Here is a 16947-nt window from a genome sequence, read left to right as displayed (position 1 = left end):
AAGTGAAAGGTCACTGGTTTGATTCCCAGTCAGGGCACATGCCTGGGTTGCGTGCCAGGTCCCTGGTTGGGACGTGTGAGAGGCAACTGATCAATGTATCTGGCACATTGCTGTTTCCCTTGCTTTCTCCATCCCTTCCCCTCTCTCTAAAAGTAAATAAATAAAATCTTTAAAAGAAAAAAAAACTTCAGCAGTACAAGTTATCCAGGTTGCAGGTTATCAAAAGATCGACTCAATCTATAAGTCTACATTTAAAAAAAGAACAAACATAAAAAACCCCCAAAACAATCAAAAGAGGAAGACAACATATCAGAGACTCATCAGCAAGTCTCTAAAACTTAAAATTTGAGACAGAGTGGAAATAAGTTTATACAACTCACTCATCCACTTTCGTCTTCATCTGTTCCAGGGTTTGATTGATGATTAAATTTTTAATTTTTATCATGCACATGGTCATTTTCTTGACCCTTTGATTTTGGTTTTCTTTTACCACTGCCGATCTACCCTTCTCATCCTCCTTATTTTTTCTTCTTTTTTAAAAAAATTTTATTTTATTTTCTATCCTCACCTAAGTACAGGCTGATTGATTTTTAGAGAGAGGAGAAGGGAGGGAAAGAGAGAGGGAGAGAAACACCGATTGGTTGTGTGCACCCCAACCAGGGACTGAACCCACAACCTGGACATGTGCCCTGACCAGGAATTGAACACGCGACCTTTCAGTTTACAGGGTGATGCTCCAACCAACTGGATCACACCGGCCAGGGTTTGTCCTCCTTATTTTTCAATGTGGAAAACTTTAGTTTATTGTCCTGACTATTGGTGTTATTTTTGAGAATGGCCTTTGATCTCTATCAGCCCTTTTATCTCTGTTATTATTTGAACTGTTATAATCACGGTGTTTAGAGGACATTCTCTTCTGACCCTCAGAATTTCCTTTTGTGTGAGCTCTTCTCTTGGTTTCTATCTCATTCTTTGTTTCTGCTTGGCCTTCTTTCTCTCTCTGAGCTCTGTGCACCTCTCCCTATCCTTCTATCTTTACTTCTCCACCTTTGGGTGTTGCTCTTCTCTCTGGGCTCTGTGCCTTCCTCTTCACCGGTTCCTGTCCTCCGTATCTGCGGCCCCCTCGCCTTCCCGGAGGCCACAGCCACGGCTTCCTGATCACCCATCACCGCACTCTCCGCCTCTGTCCCCATTCCTGCTCCCTCCGCGCCCTCGCTCTGCCGCCCTAACTGTGTTTGCCTCTAGTGTGTGCGGTTCTCTCCCCCTGGACTGCGCACGTCCGCCTTGTCCCTTGCTTTTGTTACAATCACGCTCCGTTTGATCATAGCAGCTTAGACTTCTCTTTCTTTACTTCTACCCCTTTTCGGGTCTCTTCCTGTAGAGTCCGGCTTTCCTTTTTCTTCAGCGGTCTCATGGGGTCCTCTCCGTGGCTTCATCCTCTTTTCCTCATGTGTGTCATGCTGGTGTCGCTGTCCTGACTCTTTGATTTCTCTTCGCTTTTTATTCCTACTCTTAGGTTTGGCCCTTTTCTTCACTTGTTTTTATTATGCTTATCTTTTTTCTAAATTTCTTCTGATGGCTCTCTGGTTGCTGTTAGAAATTTATAGTCTTTAACTTTCTTTTCCTTTTCACTTTTTCTGTTTGGACTCTCAGACACATGCCTTTGATCAGTTTCTTTCCCCCTCTTTATTCTAACTGGGCTTCTTTGATTTTCTTTTCTGTTATTCAACTCACACTTAACCTCTTGGGTCTATCTTTCAACTCTTAATATTCTTATTCTTTGAGCTTTTTGCATCTCTTGCCTACAATGTGAAGGAACCTCACTATGTCTGAAACGATCCTGAACTGGATCTAAATGGAGTTTGATAACGCCTTGGCCCCCTTCCTTTAATTTTCCTGCCAGACCTGGTAGCTAAAAGTTGCCTCTGGTATGAGGCTGGGAGTTAGGTGAGTTACACACTCTCTCTCTGTCTCTTTCTCTGTTTCCCCTTTCTTTTTCATCAGCTTTAGGAGGACTTTCTTTCATTAGAATCTATTTTCAGGGCCAGGAGGGATCTCTGTGGGAGGGCAGCAGGCTGGGGTGTGCATCAGGATTTTCGGCCTCACTTTCAGTAGATGCTCTTTTCTTGCTTTTCTTTTGCTTCTTCTTTTCTTCTTGTTGTTTTCAGGAATTTTTCCTGTTTCTTTTCTTTTTCTTCTTCCTTCTCCTCCTCCTCTCCCTCTTCCTTCTCCTCCTCCTCTTCTTCTTCTTCAAATTTCTCTTTAGAGGCACTTTTAGAATCAGAACACTCAGAAGCAGACTGAGAATCACTGGATGATGAGGAGGAGGAGGGGGGTGGGGGTTATGTCTTCTCTTCTCTTCTTAGCTTCAGATTTGGGGACTGTTCTCCACGACTGAGCATCTGCACGTCAGCAAACGGTTCACTAGCTGCATGGGTTTTCTATCTCCCTTGCAACTTCTCAACCAGAAGTCATGTCTCTAGAACAGCATGATGCCTGTGCAAACGAGGAGCTGGTTTCATTGTTACAAAGAACTATGAACCATTTGTATCCTTTCCCCTGGTTTTCTGTGGGCCCACTGACAAGAGAACTCTTTGCTGTGTTTGACAGCAAACCTCTCACCCTCAAAAACCTCCGTACATAGAGTCCCCTCTCTGTCCATTTCCTTCACTGAAGTCACCACCCGGAACCGGAACCGAAGATCTTGGACAGCTCTCTGAGGGAGACGGCTCTTAGGCTGTGATGGCTGAGCAATTTCCCCCCGCCCCCTGTTCGCTGGAACAGGAGTTCACATATGTTTAGGGCACACATCAGAAAATTATTAAAAGATAGCTCTTCCAGCCAGTTGATTATTAATGGTGATCTATAAAGAAAAATCATGGATGCTGAGCCTTTGTTCCCGTGGCTCCAATATTTCAATTCTTAAACAGAGAAGAAGCCCTGTTCCAGTACCATGTCCTCCTCCCAAGGTCCCGCCCTTTAAAGTGCATCAGACCTACTGCCTCCGCCAGGAAATGCCCGAACCCACACCCGCCTCCCTCCCCACAACCCAGTCCTGGAGTCCGGAGCCCATGCACTTGACCTAGACAATATCTAATTCCTTAACTTTGTCTCTTCTTAATTACACAGCCTTGGGTGAGTTATTTAACCTCAGCATTTTGTAAATGCCGAGCCATCTGGGGGGTCACTGCGCACATCGTGACCCTTCACCCCAATAGTCCAGCATGTCTGTCCCGAGAACGGGAGCATTCCCCTGTGTAACATTGCCCTGCGTAACCTCGGCACCCGGTCAGCTCAGGGAACCTGACACTGATGCAATGCTATCATCTAATACAATGTTTTCAAGTGTCCCTGTCTCAAAAATGTCCTTCGTAGCTGTTTTTTTCAGTATAGAGTCCAATCAAGGACCACACATTGTATTTAGTTATAATGTTTTAAGAACTTTTAAATTGAGATATAATATACATATCATAAACTTCACTCTTTGAAAGTGCACAAGTTGGTGGTGCTTTAGTACAGTCACTGAGCTGTGCAACTGTCATGACTTCCTAATTCCAGACAATTTTCATCAACCCCAAGAGAAGCCCCGCACCCACTGGCAGTCTCTCCCCACCCCACCCCCCAGGCCACAGCAGCCATCGGTCTGCTTTCTGTCCCTGTTCACTGGTCCCCTCTGGGCATTTCCTATCAACAGAATCACACAGCGTGTGGCATTTTGTGTGGCTTCTTTCACTTAGCATAGCGTCTTCATGATTCTTCCATACTGTAGCATGCATTAAAATGTCATCCCTTTTTATGGTTAAATAATATTCCCTTACATGGATATGCCACATTTTGTTTGTTCATTCATCAGTTAATGGATACTTGTTTTTTTTCTGCTTTTTTGCTATTATGAATAATGCTGCTATGACATTGACATTTTGGGGTTCAGGCTGTTATTTTATAGAATGCCTGTCCATTTGGATTGCCTGATTGTTTTCCTTGCAATGAATTTCAGGTTCACCGAATCAATTTGGAAAGCCTAACAAATGGCTTTCTCTTTGTGAGGAGCCCGGCCGTGGGCCACCAGCTCTGCCCAACTCTGCCCTGGCAGGTGGAACAGCCTGGTGGAGCCGGAGTTCCTCACCTCCCCAACAAAGCGGCGCTGTGCTCATTCCCACTGCCCGCAGCCCTGCCACTGCCCTCCCTGCCCCGTGGGCCCAGAACCTCAGAGCTATTTTAGGCCCCTTCGTGGTCGACCTGGCCTGGGGAAATCTGAGGTCCTGGCTGCTAGGTACAACCGCTTTCCTCAGAGGCATGAAGGTCATTCCCTGGGCTTGGCTCCTTCGGTCTGGTGGCCTAGCGCCTGGCTTCTGGTTCCAGCAACCTCCGGCAGTCACCCCCATGGCAGCCGGAATGAGGGAGCAGCATATGCATCACTGGGATGGGCTTCCTGTTGACAAATGCCGGCTTGTGGCATTGGGTGTGGGGAAGGCTCAAAAGAGCATCTATCTAAAATCAGGCCCTTTCTGCTCGATGGATTTAGAGCACGTGTGTCTTTGAGTCATTGCCGTTCCCTTCACATGGGCAAAAGCAGCCTTCTTCTCCTTGCTGGTTTCCTCGGCGCAGCCCCCGGGAGTCCCACAGCTAGGAGAACCTGCAGGCTTCCCTCCTGGACCTCTTCCCCAGATCAACAGCCCAGCTTTCCTGGCAGAGTGTGCAGAGCGGCTGGGCCTGCCGCGCCTCGGCTGTTTGTTTATTTGTTAGAGCAGAGGGAGACAAGACTTTTGGGACACTTTCTGATGTGCTGTGTGACTTTGACCAAGTCACTTGACCACTCTGTGCTCCTGTTTTCCTAGCTGGAAATTAGGGAATGGATGGCACCACTCTTTGTGGCATTTATCCGCAGGCTGAGGTTTGTTTATGAGTGACGCAATGGAACAAGTGACTCATGGGGTAAACCTCCTTCCTTGGGGGTGCAGACACTTACCAACAGATCAGATCCCCATTTGGCCACCCTGGTGGATGAAGAAGTGATTGGGGGAAGAGCAGAACCTTCAGAGCCAGACGCTCCCAAGGTCAAAACAGGTCTGTCTGTGTTTTACTTGTTGTATAAATTAATCTCAGGCAAATTAATCTCTCTGACTCCGTGTGTAATGGGGATAATGGCAACTTTTTCAGGAGCTGGTAGAGAGATAAAGGAGGTAACATCTGTAAAGTGCTAGAGACAGTTTCTGGAATGTTAGATGCTCAAGAAACCATCGACAGGGACAAAGTGCAGCCAGAGAGGGCAGCGGTGGGACAGTTCCCTGAAAAACGTGTCTCCAAACCCTCGTCCTCTCTGTGGGCCTGCTTCTCATGCGAGGGTGGTGACGCAGTGGTGTTGGGTGAATACCCAGAAGGTTTTACTGTGGTGTCTTCCCTGGGAATGAAGGCCCCTTTGCTCTCACCCTCCTTTTTTCTCAGCCCACTTTCACCTCCTTAGAAAACAGAACCAATCAGAATAGGTTTCAAAAGGCCCAAGTTATGTCAAGGAAAACCTTCTGGAGGTCGAAATACTGTGGGGTGAGGCTGTGAACCCCACCTGTGGGGCCTGTCTCCCTGGGAGGCTTGTGGGTTCCGGCCTTCCCGGTGGCATGGCTCTGGGCGGGCCACCCAGGGGGTGAGACTTGAGGACTGCCCAGCCACTAATCCTCTCTGTCTTGTGGGCTAATTCTTGATAGTCCTCGAAGCCCATTGACTTAAAGCTTTGATCCCTGCTGGAGAGATACCCCTGGGAAAAGATATCATTTAATCCTCTTCAATCATGTAACTGTTGGTATATGTGAGTACAGCAGAAAATGCTGGTGTCTCCTGCACCATTTCTCTCCATCTGCATTTTGTAATAGAAACCCCAAGTTCTGGCTGCCCTGTTAGAGCAGGGTGTCTCAACTGAGGCTGTATTAAACATTCTGGGCTCTATAATTCTTTCTTGTGGGGGGCCATTCTGTGCATTGTAAGCATTTAGCAGCGTCCCTGGCCTCTACCCATCACCACCCTCCCAGTTATAACCAAAACTGTTTCCAGACATTGCCAGTGTTCCCTGGGAATGGGGGCAAAATCTGCCCCAGTTGAAGACTACTGAGTTAGAGACCACCTCTCCCAGCCTCCCTTGCAGCTAGACGTGGCCACGTAATAAAGTTCTGGCCAGTGGCACATGACTTGGAACACGCAGAATTGTCGATGTGGGCAACGGCCAGCTTCCCTTAAAGGGAAGAGCAGGTTCTCTGCTTCTTTTCTTTCCTTCCCACTGGCTGGGAGGTGAACCCAGCTCCGGGAGCCGGGACACAAAGGCTGTGGGTCAAGGTGGCAGAGCAGCTTCGGAGAGCAGCCTGGTGCCCAGCACTGCGGCGTTTGCTTAAACTGCTGTATCAGGGAGAAAGAACTGTCCTGGAGCCATTTCAGCCTTTGTCACATGGACCCTTGATGTGAGAAAGAAAAACGAGACAGCTGGAGCCCCACTTGGTTGAGCCTTTGTGATTTTCCACAGCCAAACTATCAATGTATCCCAGTTAACGTGATGAGTTTGTCACCTCCTATCCTGAGTGCAGTCTGAGACGAGAAGCGAGGACAGCACAGTGCATAAATAATGCAGTGAATGGCAGAGGCCGTCTCCAAGGAGCCCCTTCTAAGTTCTAAGCACTGTGCTAGGGAGTTTTGTTGCACACCGCTTTTATTTACATAATTTTCTGAGAGGGACAATTATCCCTGTGTTTCCAGAAGAGGAGGCCAAGGCTCAGAGAGGCTGACTGGCCTGTCCACATTCCGCAGCCCGCAAGAGACAGAGCCAGAATGCAGCCCTGGTCTTGAGAGACCCCTCTGCACCGTGCTGCCACTTCGACTGGGAGACCATGCAGACACAAGGCTCCCAGAATGCCGCTGCCTTGGGGATGACCTGTCCCAGGAAGCCCCGCTCCCATGTCCACCCCAACACTGTCACTCCTCCCCTCACACCCCACGTGCACCCTTCCTCATCGAGTGGCCCCTGGCTCACCTACTCCTTCCTGCCGCTACTCCTTTGCTCAGGCAGCCCCACTGGGCCGGGGTGCCATAACACCCTTCCAAATCCACACCCCCTAAATCTGCTGTCTCAGAGCTCTGTGGCAGAACTCCATGTCGACATCTCCTCTTCCAGGAAGCCTTCCCTGACTATACCCTTGTCAGTCAGACTGGGTTCCTCTCCTCTGTGCTCCTCCACACCTTTCCATCCTGATGAGGGCACAAACCACACTGTTTGAGGTACAGTGTCTGCTTGAGGGAGCTCCTTGGGGGCAAGACTCTGTCTTCTTTGTCTCTGTCTCCTCACTGATCAATGCGATATCTGAAGCATAGTACTTACTCTTTGGGGGGCGGGAGCAAGGATGCTGCAAAGTGACAGAACCACTCACAATTTATTCATCCCTTTGTGTGTCCATAGTCAAAATCGGTTGCTAGCTGCTGTGCGGAGTTTCACAGAGAGGAAAGTTCCTGAGTTTGGTCCTCCAAAAGCTAACTCCAAGGGGGAACTAAGAAGAAGTCAAATCTAGAACATACAAGATGAGCTGTGGCCACTGTGTTTGGGAGTCACCTGTAGAAGAGATTCCCTGAGGCCCCAGCAGGCTCTGGGCTCTGTCCACCCCACCAAGCCCTAGGAAAGCCAACTCACTCCAACCGCAGCCTGAGCAGGGCACATTGAGGAAGGGCCAGGTGCTGCCCACCCAGCACAGTGGGGCTGCGAGGCCGGAAAGAGAAACCAGGCAGGCCCCTGCTCCCCACCCAGCTCACCCAGGGGGATGGAAGTTACCCTTCTGTCTTGTTCCGGGAGACCTGCTGGCTTTCGGTGGGGAGTCCTTCCAGGCCTCCACTCCTGAGACGCCTCTCCTGAGAACAAAAAGGGGGCACGTGCAGAACCCGATAGCTCCCTCCTCAGGGGCTCAGCAGGGCATCTGGAAAGCCAGAGGACAGACTGGACACATCAGGACACACATCTGGACCTCCCCCACTGTGGGGGTCACCTGTCAGCCCACCACTTCCATGGGGTGCCCCCTGAGTGGGTTTGGGAGTCTGGGTGGGTTTGAGGGGCTGGGCAAGAAGCCCAGCTAGGAGCCCACACTTTGTCAGAACAGCCTTTCTTTCTCCCCAGGAGTCAGCCTGAGGGAGGATGAGGACAACAGGTGTCCTGGTGATGGCCATGACTGAGGCAGGTGGCTCCCCTGAGTTCTGAGTTCTTATGTAACCGTCACAGCCGCCTCATGAAGCTGATTGTGTCACCCTCTTCATTATCCCAGGGGTCTGAAAGCCCTCTTCTAGGGCAGACGCTCCCACGGCAGCACCGCCTGTGCTGTTGAGCAGGTCATTTTGCCTTTTGGCTGGACTCTGTGTCAGGGGGAAAGCAGCCCTGGAGACTGTCTCCAAGGCTGTGAGGCCCGCAGGGCCACGTGCTTGGAGAGGCTGTGGGGGCGAACCGCCGCGCTGCTGTTCCTCCGTCCTCCGCCAGCTGGCCCCCGCGTGCAGGCACCAGGGGCCTCCTGGGAGGGGCCTGGTTCCTCTGTATTTGCCTCATCCTCTCTGCTTCTTTTTTTCCTCGCTGACCACCCACCATTTTTTATGCAGCCCAAGGAGGGCCTGGCCAGTATGGGCAAGGTCCCAGCTCTGGTTCTGCCTCTCACTAGCTGTGTGACCTCAGGTGAGTCACTTCCCCTCTCTGGGCCTCAGTTTCCTCCTCTGGAAAACAGGAGCATCAGACGGAGCTACCCTTTGTGCACTAATGTCCTAATGTCCTGTGATCAAAGGCCCGTGGGAGGCCTGGAGGACCCAGACAGGAAAGCTCACCCCTCAGCTCAGCCTCCCATGTTAATTGGCTTTGCCGAAAGGAGTCCCCGCGGAAGCGGCTTTATCAAAACGTGTTCCAGCTCACTTAGATTACAGTCCACTCTGCTGAACTTCAAAAGGGGCCCAAGGGCTCCTCTGCACACAATCGTCCACGGAACGTCAACGTGGCCAGTCAGGCCTGAAGGGGTCCGTTGCCACACTAGGCAGCTGGATGGGCTTTTATGGACCTGGACGGAGAAAGAAAACGGAGACAGCTGGAGCCCCACGTGGTTGAGCCTTTGGGATTTTCATGTGGTTATCGTCTTCCCTTGGTCTCCAGATCTCAGATCCAAAGACAGTCCTGATGGGCCAGAGAGATGGGGAGTCTCTGATAGGATGACATACAATCTGAGCAAGCCTCACGCTGGGGCGTGGGTGGGGGTGGCGGGGCAGGGGAGAACAGAGCAAGTCTGTGAGAGTGACTGCATGTGGGTGAAACATGTAACAGCTTCGTGTGTGGAACGGGAACTTGGGTTTCCCTTACTGATAAGTTACTCGTGTGATGTGGCTTCCAGAGAAACTAAAGCTTTAGTACTGCATTCAGAGAAATATAATATGAAGTTGAAAAAAAGTAAAAATATTAATTATTACCATTTATAAGTATTTACTGTGCTAGATCCTGGACCTAACCAGTTATATGGATTACTTCATCTGGTCCCCACAATACCTTAAGTAAATACTATTATGATCTCCCTATATTTCTCTTTTTTTAGATTTTTATGTATTTATTTTTAGAAGGGAAGGAGGAAGGCAGAAAGGGAGAGAAACATTGATGTGAGAGAGAAACATTGATTGGTTGCTTCTTGTATGAGCACCAACCAGGGACCAAACCTGCAACCCAGGCATGTGCCCTGACTAGGAATCAAACCAGGGACCTTCCGCTTTGTAGGACGATGCCCAACCAACTGAACCACACCAGGGGGGTGATCTCCCTACATTTCCTATGAGCAAACTGAAGTTCAGAGAGGTTGAGTGACTTGCCCAAGGCCACACAGCAGAAAAAAGGCAGAAGTGGGCTTCAACCTTGGGCCTCTACCTATTCTGCCACCAAAACAATATCTGTGAGGAGTAATGGAAGGACCAGGGGTTGTGAGTCTTCAGCTACCTGAAGGGTGTGCGGGAAAAAGGGGGTCAGACGCGCCCTGCATTGGGTCGTCGGGAGGAACCAAGACTGAAGGGTGGAAAGGAGGCATCTTCCACTCAACTTGAGGAAGACACTTCTAACAGCCAGCGGCCTGGAGACCGCAGACAACCTCGGGTGCAGTGATTTCTTTGACCTTGGGGGCGTTTGTGTGCAGCCACCTGGTAGGGAGGCAGGCGGGTGGATGCAGTAGGTGGCTGAACGGAAGGTGCCTGCTGCTAACTCTGGGGTTTGGGGAGACTCAAGGGCAAAGAAACCAGGTCAAGCAGACATGTCTTGCTCTCTGGCAGTCAAAAAGTCTTATCTCATAAAGAATTTCTCGCCCTGGCTGGCGTAGCTCAGTGGATTGAGCTCGGGCTGCGAACCAAAGTGTCGCAGGTTCGATTCCCAGTCAGGGCACATGCCTGGGTTGCAGGCCATGACCCCCAACAACCGCACATTGATGTTTCTCTCTCTCTCTCTCTCTCTCTCTCTCTCTTTCTCCCTCCCTTTCCTGTCTAAAAATAAATAAATAAAATCTTTAAAAAAAAAAAGAATTTCTCCAGGTACACTGGAGGTACATTGTCCAGGGCAGCTTCATGCCACGCTTGAACCAGCCTGGCTTGAAAGAGCACCGGCCTCAGAGTAAGGAGACCTGGCCTTTTGGCTTTGACTTTCAGCTCTGTGCCCTTGGGCAAGCTGTTGGCTTCTCTGGGCCTGTTTCTTCACTGGGAAAAATCAGCATGGATTAGGTCAGTTCTGTGGTCCTGAAACATGAACAGATGTCACAGAGGAACTTGAGACAACAGACAAAACCTGTGTCTCAGAGGTAAGAACGGGAGAAACGGGCAGTGGAAGGAGGTGGAGGGTGGGCCCCAGGGCAGCTTTCCGAAGAGAGGAGGTCCCGATAGTGGGGTGGACTGAGGTGGTTCTGTCTTGGAGGTTAGAACTTGAGAGCTGGGCTGGTGGCCCAAGTGCAAAGTCAGTTCTTAACTGTCAGTTCTTAATTTTTATCACAGAGGAGGTGGTAGATATGGGCTTTGCAGACAAAACAAACACAGCAAGGTGGGTTGTCAGAAGGTGTGTGTTTTGACTGCGGAGCTTGCCGCTACCGGTGTGCCCTTCCTGCATTGAGACTGTGAGACTGGCCCAGAGCCCCAGGTGGAGGAGGGGAGGGCGGCAGCCCTGCGGCTCCCGGAGGGCATCTGGCTGGCCAGGCTTTGCCGTTAATGCCTGGATGGTCTTTGCTCTTGTGAATGAGGAGGAACTCCTCCTGTGTCTGCTTTTTTATCCCCCCCAGTGTCTGCTTTTTGAACTGAGGAAAACCTGGGTTCAAATCTCAGTGGTGCCACTCACTAGCTGGGAACGTCTGAGCAATTCACTTAACCTAGGATATCCATATAATTTATCATCCAAATGGGAGCACTTTTGAGAATGGAGGAGAAAGCTACTGCTAATTATTCTGGGAGAACATCATAAATTGAGACAATTTGGGGCAAACGAGAACATGGGTCACCCTGCTTTCCTCAGGCCTGTCTCCACATCGTGAAACGGACATGGTGATGTTAATATGCATGAGCCTCACGCGGCTGCGCTGAAGCTGCAGTGAGTGACACAGCGTTAGTGGTGCCCATAGACAAGGCTCCATCCCTCTGTGCTTCTGAGCAGGGCTCCGACAGGGGCAGGCGAGCTGGGGCCCCGGGCGAGCTGTGCCAGGGCCCCTGCGAACCCTGCGTTCTTCCCGGGAGGGCCTGTGCTGGGACTCGGGCCTCCCTTCGGGATCTGTTTGCCTTTTCATAAACACAGACCGGAGTTTTTCTTGGAGAGGCCCCTCTGCTCACAGCTCAGGGGTTGTACCTTGAAGCATTCACTCTCGTGTGATTTGAATCAGGATCTACCAGGAAGTTTGTTTTCCAAGGGCTTAGTCAGCTTGTGGGTGTGGAAACACAGACCAATTTCAATGTGGAGTCAACTCCTTTTTAAATAGGGACTTTCATGTTAGTCAGACTTTTCAAAACAACATAATGTTTAAACGAAATTCCATTTCCACCCTTTCCACCACCAGCAGCAGTTGCTGAAGATATTTCCGTCTCAACCAGAGGCTTCCCCAACCCACGTTTGAGCTGCTTCCCTCGCCCTGTCGGAGCCCGGGGCCGCGACGTCACATGCTGGGGTGTGAAATCATTCTTCTATGGGGCGTGGTCTCCCCTTCTTTCTCCTCACGTGGACTCGAAGGACAGCTGGGACAGCCAGAGTCTGACGTTTGCATCACTCTGATCCCTGGGTTTGCCGATCGCCTGAAAGATCAGCTATTCAGTCCACACCTTCCGAGACACTTCCCCCTTAAGCCACGATGCCATCCCCAGAATTCCCACTCTTCAGCACTTGAAGCTCATAGCTCAGGTTTGAGGTACCGGGATTGGGCATGAAATGCTTCTGACAGAGTGCCCTGGGTCCTGTATGTGGTCGCCCTGAGCAGGTCCAGACTCACACACCGAAACCTGCAAACTGGCTGGGTGCACCCACACCTGGCATCCTCCCCAGTTCTGGGTCCCCGCGGCGTCTACTTTAGTCCCTTCCCTCCTGGCTGCTCCATTCCCAGGGCCTGTCCTGTGTCACACCCCCATGCCATACCCTCTTTGCTGGCTGGGCAAATCAGGCCCCATGTGGGAACTCTGCAAACGGCCTGTTTGTGGGGGGCTTAGGGCGTGGCCAGCGCTCTGCTGAGTGGAGCACACTGTATTTCACTTCAAGAGTAACTTCACTTCTTGAGCCTTGTGGGAGCCACCAAGTAACCCTCCGCGCCTCTGTTTTGTCACTGGTAGAGCGGGGATGCAACACGAGCCCCTCCCTCCCTGGATTGGTGAGAGAGTTCGATGACTGTAGGAGTGTAACGTGCTTAGCGCTGTCACTTAGCACGTGCTCAGTTGCTGTGGACTGTTTTCATGGTGAATCCTCACCACAGTCCCGTGTGGTAGGGCTCTGAGTATCTGCATTGGCAAATGAGGAACTGAGCCTTGGAAAGGCTAAGTAACTTGCCCAAGGCTTTTGCTAGAATGGCAGGCAGTAAGCAGGCTTTGGCATATTTGGGGCCCTGCTCTCTGTGACATGAGAGTCCGGGTTAAATCCGAATTTGGTTGCTTTTGCATATATTTATAGACACCAGTGTGCCAGGCCCTGTGCCAGGAGCTGGGGAGCTAGCCAGGAGCCAACGGGGAGCTCCACTCAGCTTTTGCCGTCCAAGCAGGCGGGCTCTGGACTAGGCACAGTTAATCTCCAGCCATTCCCGCTGGCTTCACCTGGCTCATTAAAACCAGACACGCTATGAGTTTATTTAGCATCTGCAGAGAACGTCTTTCATCTTCAAAGGCTTCCCAAAGCACCGACCAATTAATCCTTACAACACCCCTCATCTCGTAGACAAATATTTATCCTTATTTCATACCCAGGAAAACGAAGGCGCGGAGAAGAAGACAGACGGGGCGGCAGAGGGAATCCGCGTGGCAGAGCTAAGCAGGGAAACTCGGGGCCCCGGCCCCGGGCCGCCCGGTCCATCTGGATGGAGGCCGAGGGGAAATTCTTCCTGGAATGCCTTTCTTTTTTTTTAATGGTAGCAGAACCTTTTGTAAGTTCAGAAGAATTAGATTTCTTTAATAGTAACCTGCAGGAAATACATTAAAAACACATTCTATCAGTTACAAATCTTAATGTCACCAGCCAAGGATGAGGGAATTAATGCCGGGCCCCAAAATACATCTAGTCAGCAACTCCGGGGCAAGGGCGGAGAGGATTTACAGGGTGCGAGGTCTGGACGTCTGGAGCAGGCAGGCTGGGCGCAGCGGTGAGATGGAAACAGAGCCGTTTTCAGATGCGTGGAGTGGGGGGAGGCCGTTGGGGGAGGTTTTGATTCAATCATTGTTCCCCATTTCTTCTCAATGCAGTTTTTTTTTAGTGCTATAAAGGCCAAGTTCTGATCTGTCATGAGAAAATTGCTTTCATTAACATAAGCTCTTATCAAGGGCACTTTGAAAGAATTGTCCCCCCAAAACTCCCCCACTCTGACCAGTGCCAGCCCGATGACCTCCCCCGTCTGCCTGGCTCAGACGCAGCGGGGCCCAAGCAGCGGTTCGGCTGGGGGATCTGGACAGCGAAGACAAAACAAAAGTGTAATTAATGTGGTTTCACTTCTGTTAGCAGAAGATATTTTTCTTTACCTTTATTTTGTAAAATAAAGTACAGTTATAGCAAACCACATCAGACAGAGGTGTCACTTAGCACCTTGTGATAAGGAAACAGTGCAGGTCTTTAACTTGTTTTCATTTTTGGACTCAGCACTCCATTTCGTGGAACAGGAATCTAACACAACCTTGGGGGAATCTCGAACCTCAGGGGTATAACGTGCTCATTTTAGGCACGAAGGTGACCTAAAGAACTGTACTGTGCTCAGCTGTTGGTTTAGGGCTGCGGGTTCCCTCCAGGGGCCTGCTGCTCACAGAGAGGGTATCAAAGGACTCCTGGGGGAGCCGAGTCCCACAGGCAAGATGGACTCAGTCCCCAGCATGTTCCCACCACTGGTGTCTCTTGCCAAAAACTACATGGCATCCCCGCCACGCTCCCCCCCCCCCCCCCAGGGCACCTGGGAAAGTTCCTGGGCAAATCTTTGTGGCCTTTTCTCCTGAAGGGAAAGGTGAGAAGGCATTGCATCACAGTCCCTCCCTTTACAGGGCGGGGAGGCCGCAGGCCTGATCGGAGGTAGAGGTAGAGCATCGGAGGTAGAGGCACAGCCTGGAAGGAGAGCGGGCCCTGAGACGCCCTGTCCCCTGCCCCTCTGCCGCTGCACAGCTGCGCCGCTTTTCGGCTAGGCCCGAGTTCTGTCAATCACTGCTTGTCAAGAACTGGTCACCAGCACTTTCTAACAAGCACAAGGACCAGTAGGATGATGACCACCCCTGTTTGCCTGGGTTTGGGATTGGGGTTCCTGGTACACGAGCTTTTCAGTGCTAAACGGGGATCACGACAAGCTGGCCCTTCTGTTGGGCTGTGTCCGTGAAAGGCCACCAGCCATGCTGACTTGTCAGTGTGCATCCGGCGCATGGTAGGGGGAGCGAAAGTTAGAGAGAAGGATAGGGTTTCTCATGCTGAATGAGTTAACTGGGAGTAAAATTAGTCAAATAAAAGATATTTGTAACTATTACTGAAGGAAAAGTAGGAGTTTGTCCTTAATTATTAAAGCTAACACTTTGAGCATGCTTTATACTTTTAATGTACTTTCACATTCCAAATCTTAATTATTTGGGTCTTTAAGGCAAAGATTAAAGTCATTTTTAGGGACTGGGAGACTCAGGCGTGGAGCTGGCCTGGCCGCCTAGGCCAATGCCCCGAGCTTGAGTGATAGACCATTAAGAAGCCCCAGTTCTCTGAGCCTTAGCCGACGCTGTTCCCCACCCCTACTCCAGTCAGGAACCCTGGCCAGAGGCCAGACCTTGAGTTTTCTTTTTATTTAATTGTTGGAAAGCAGGAAGCCAGAACCTGGGTCTTTCTAAATTCAATTCCAAGGACCTTGGATTAACACCAAAATAATTCCCTTCCTGGAGACTGGCTATTAGGAAAGAACCCTGTGGGGCCAGAGAATGGTCCTGATTTGGTGGAGCGAGGCTGGCGGCTGTTTGCCTTTACGCTCCTGGGTCTGAAAGCTGAGCTCCTTCTGAGTCCACAGCCAGGCTCTCCCTCCCCAAACACCACTCACCCAGCCCCAGCCCTGGTCGCAGCTGCCCCCAGCCCTGGAGCCCTGGACGCGCATGCTGAAATTGGAGCTGCTCTGCCTTTCAATGTCTTTCTTCTCTCTTGGGTTTTAACTGCTTTTTCTGGCCTCAGGGAATCCCTTGGAAGTTAATAAAACTTACTACATCAAAGGGCTCCACAACCATTACCCAATTAAAACCTCACAGCCTCCTGCAGCAGGTAAGCATTATTAACCCCATTTTACAGACCTGGAAACTGAGGTTAATTGTTTTGCCCCCGGCTACTGAGGAAATGAGTGCCCCAGCTGGCATCAGAACCGGGCGCTTTGCTCAGATTGCCCAGGCGTGGTCGTTCCTGCTGAAATCCGTTTTTCAAAGCACCCTGATTCTTAAAGATTTCTTCTCCTTCAGGAAGCTGATCCTCGCCAGCTCCTCAGAAAGCAGCAGCTCCTACCTCCAACCAGGAGAGGTGCCATAAAAATAGATGAAAGCTGAGAGTTCAGTGCAGTAATTTCAGAAACAATTTAGGCCTTTCAGAAATTAATGTTATTTAAAGATGCAGATTCATCCACCCCAGAGGCCTCCCGGGAGTACTTTCTGAACCATCTGGCTCAATCAGCTCATTTTCTTTGCCCCGACCCCTCCCCCCCCCCTCGCCCTGCCCCGAGTGTGTGTGCGCGCGCGCACGAGCGTGTGTGTGTGTGTGTGTGTGTGTGTACACACTGCGAAGGTTCCCAGGGAACGCATGAGCTGAATAAGAAGCAAAGACCTTTCTCTTTCACGAACCACCTATCCTCCTTTCCAAACAGCATTAAATTCCTAATCCTGTTTATTCTTAGTGGGGGTACAAAATTCATGTTCCAACAGACAATGCAGAGACCTGTGGAAGCCCACACCCGCCCTCCAGTCCTCTCAGGTTGGGTCCAGCCAGGACGGTTGGTGTGCTTCGCTCCACTCTCCGAGAGGACCCACCAGGCTGGTGGGGTTTGGGAACCGCTTTGCCCAGGCCTGCTGAAAGAGGAGGGAAGGGGTGGGGAGGCTTGGTCTGGTTACGGCTATCCAGGGAAGATTTCAAAGACTCAGATGAGTGGTTTCAAAAGGAGGGTTTCAGCACCGTCCCAGCTGTGTAAGTCCCCACTTCTTGCTGTTCAAGTCCAATTATAATCCACAAAGGCAGGATCTGTGTTTACATAAATAATTACCAGATTTCGGATAGCC

General features: G+C 50.6%; 1 pseudogene; it reads right to left on the bottom strand.

Annotated features, from left to right (window-relative positions):
* Positions 1-1475: 1475 nt before the first annotated feature.
* Positions 1476-15915, bottom strand: LOC114494938 (annotated as a pseudogene).
* Between the last annotated feature and the right edge of the window lie 1032 nt (positions 15916-16947).

This window comes from Phyllostomus discolor, chromosome 4, assembly GCF_004126475.2.
Source record: "Phyllostomus discolor isolate MPI-MPIP mPhyDis1 chromosome 4, mPhyDis1.pri.v3, whole genome shotgun sequence".
Taxonomy (NCBI): Eukaryota; Metazoa; Chordata; class Mammalia; order Chiroptera; family Phyllostomidae; genus Phyllostomus; species Phyllostomus discolor.
Note: the sequence above shows the minus strand (reverse complement) of the source record. Positions and strands in the feature narration are given on the sequence as shown.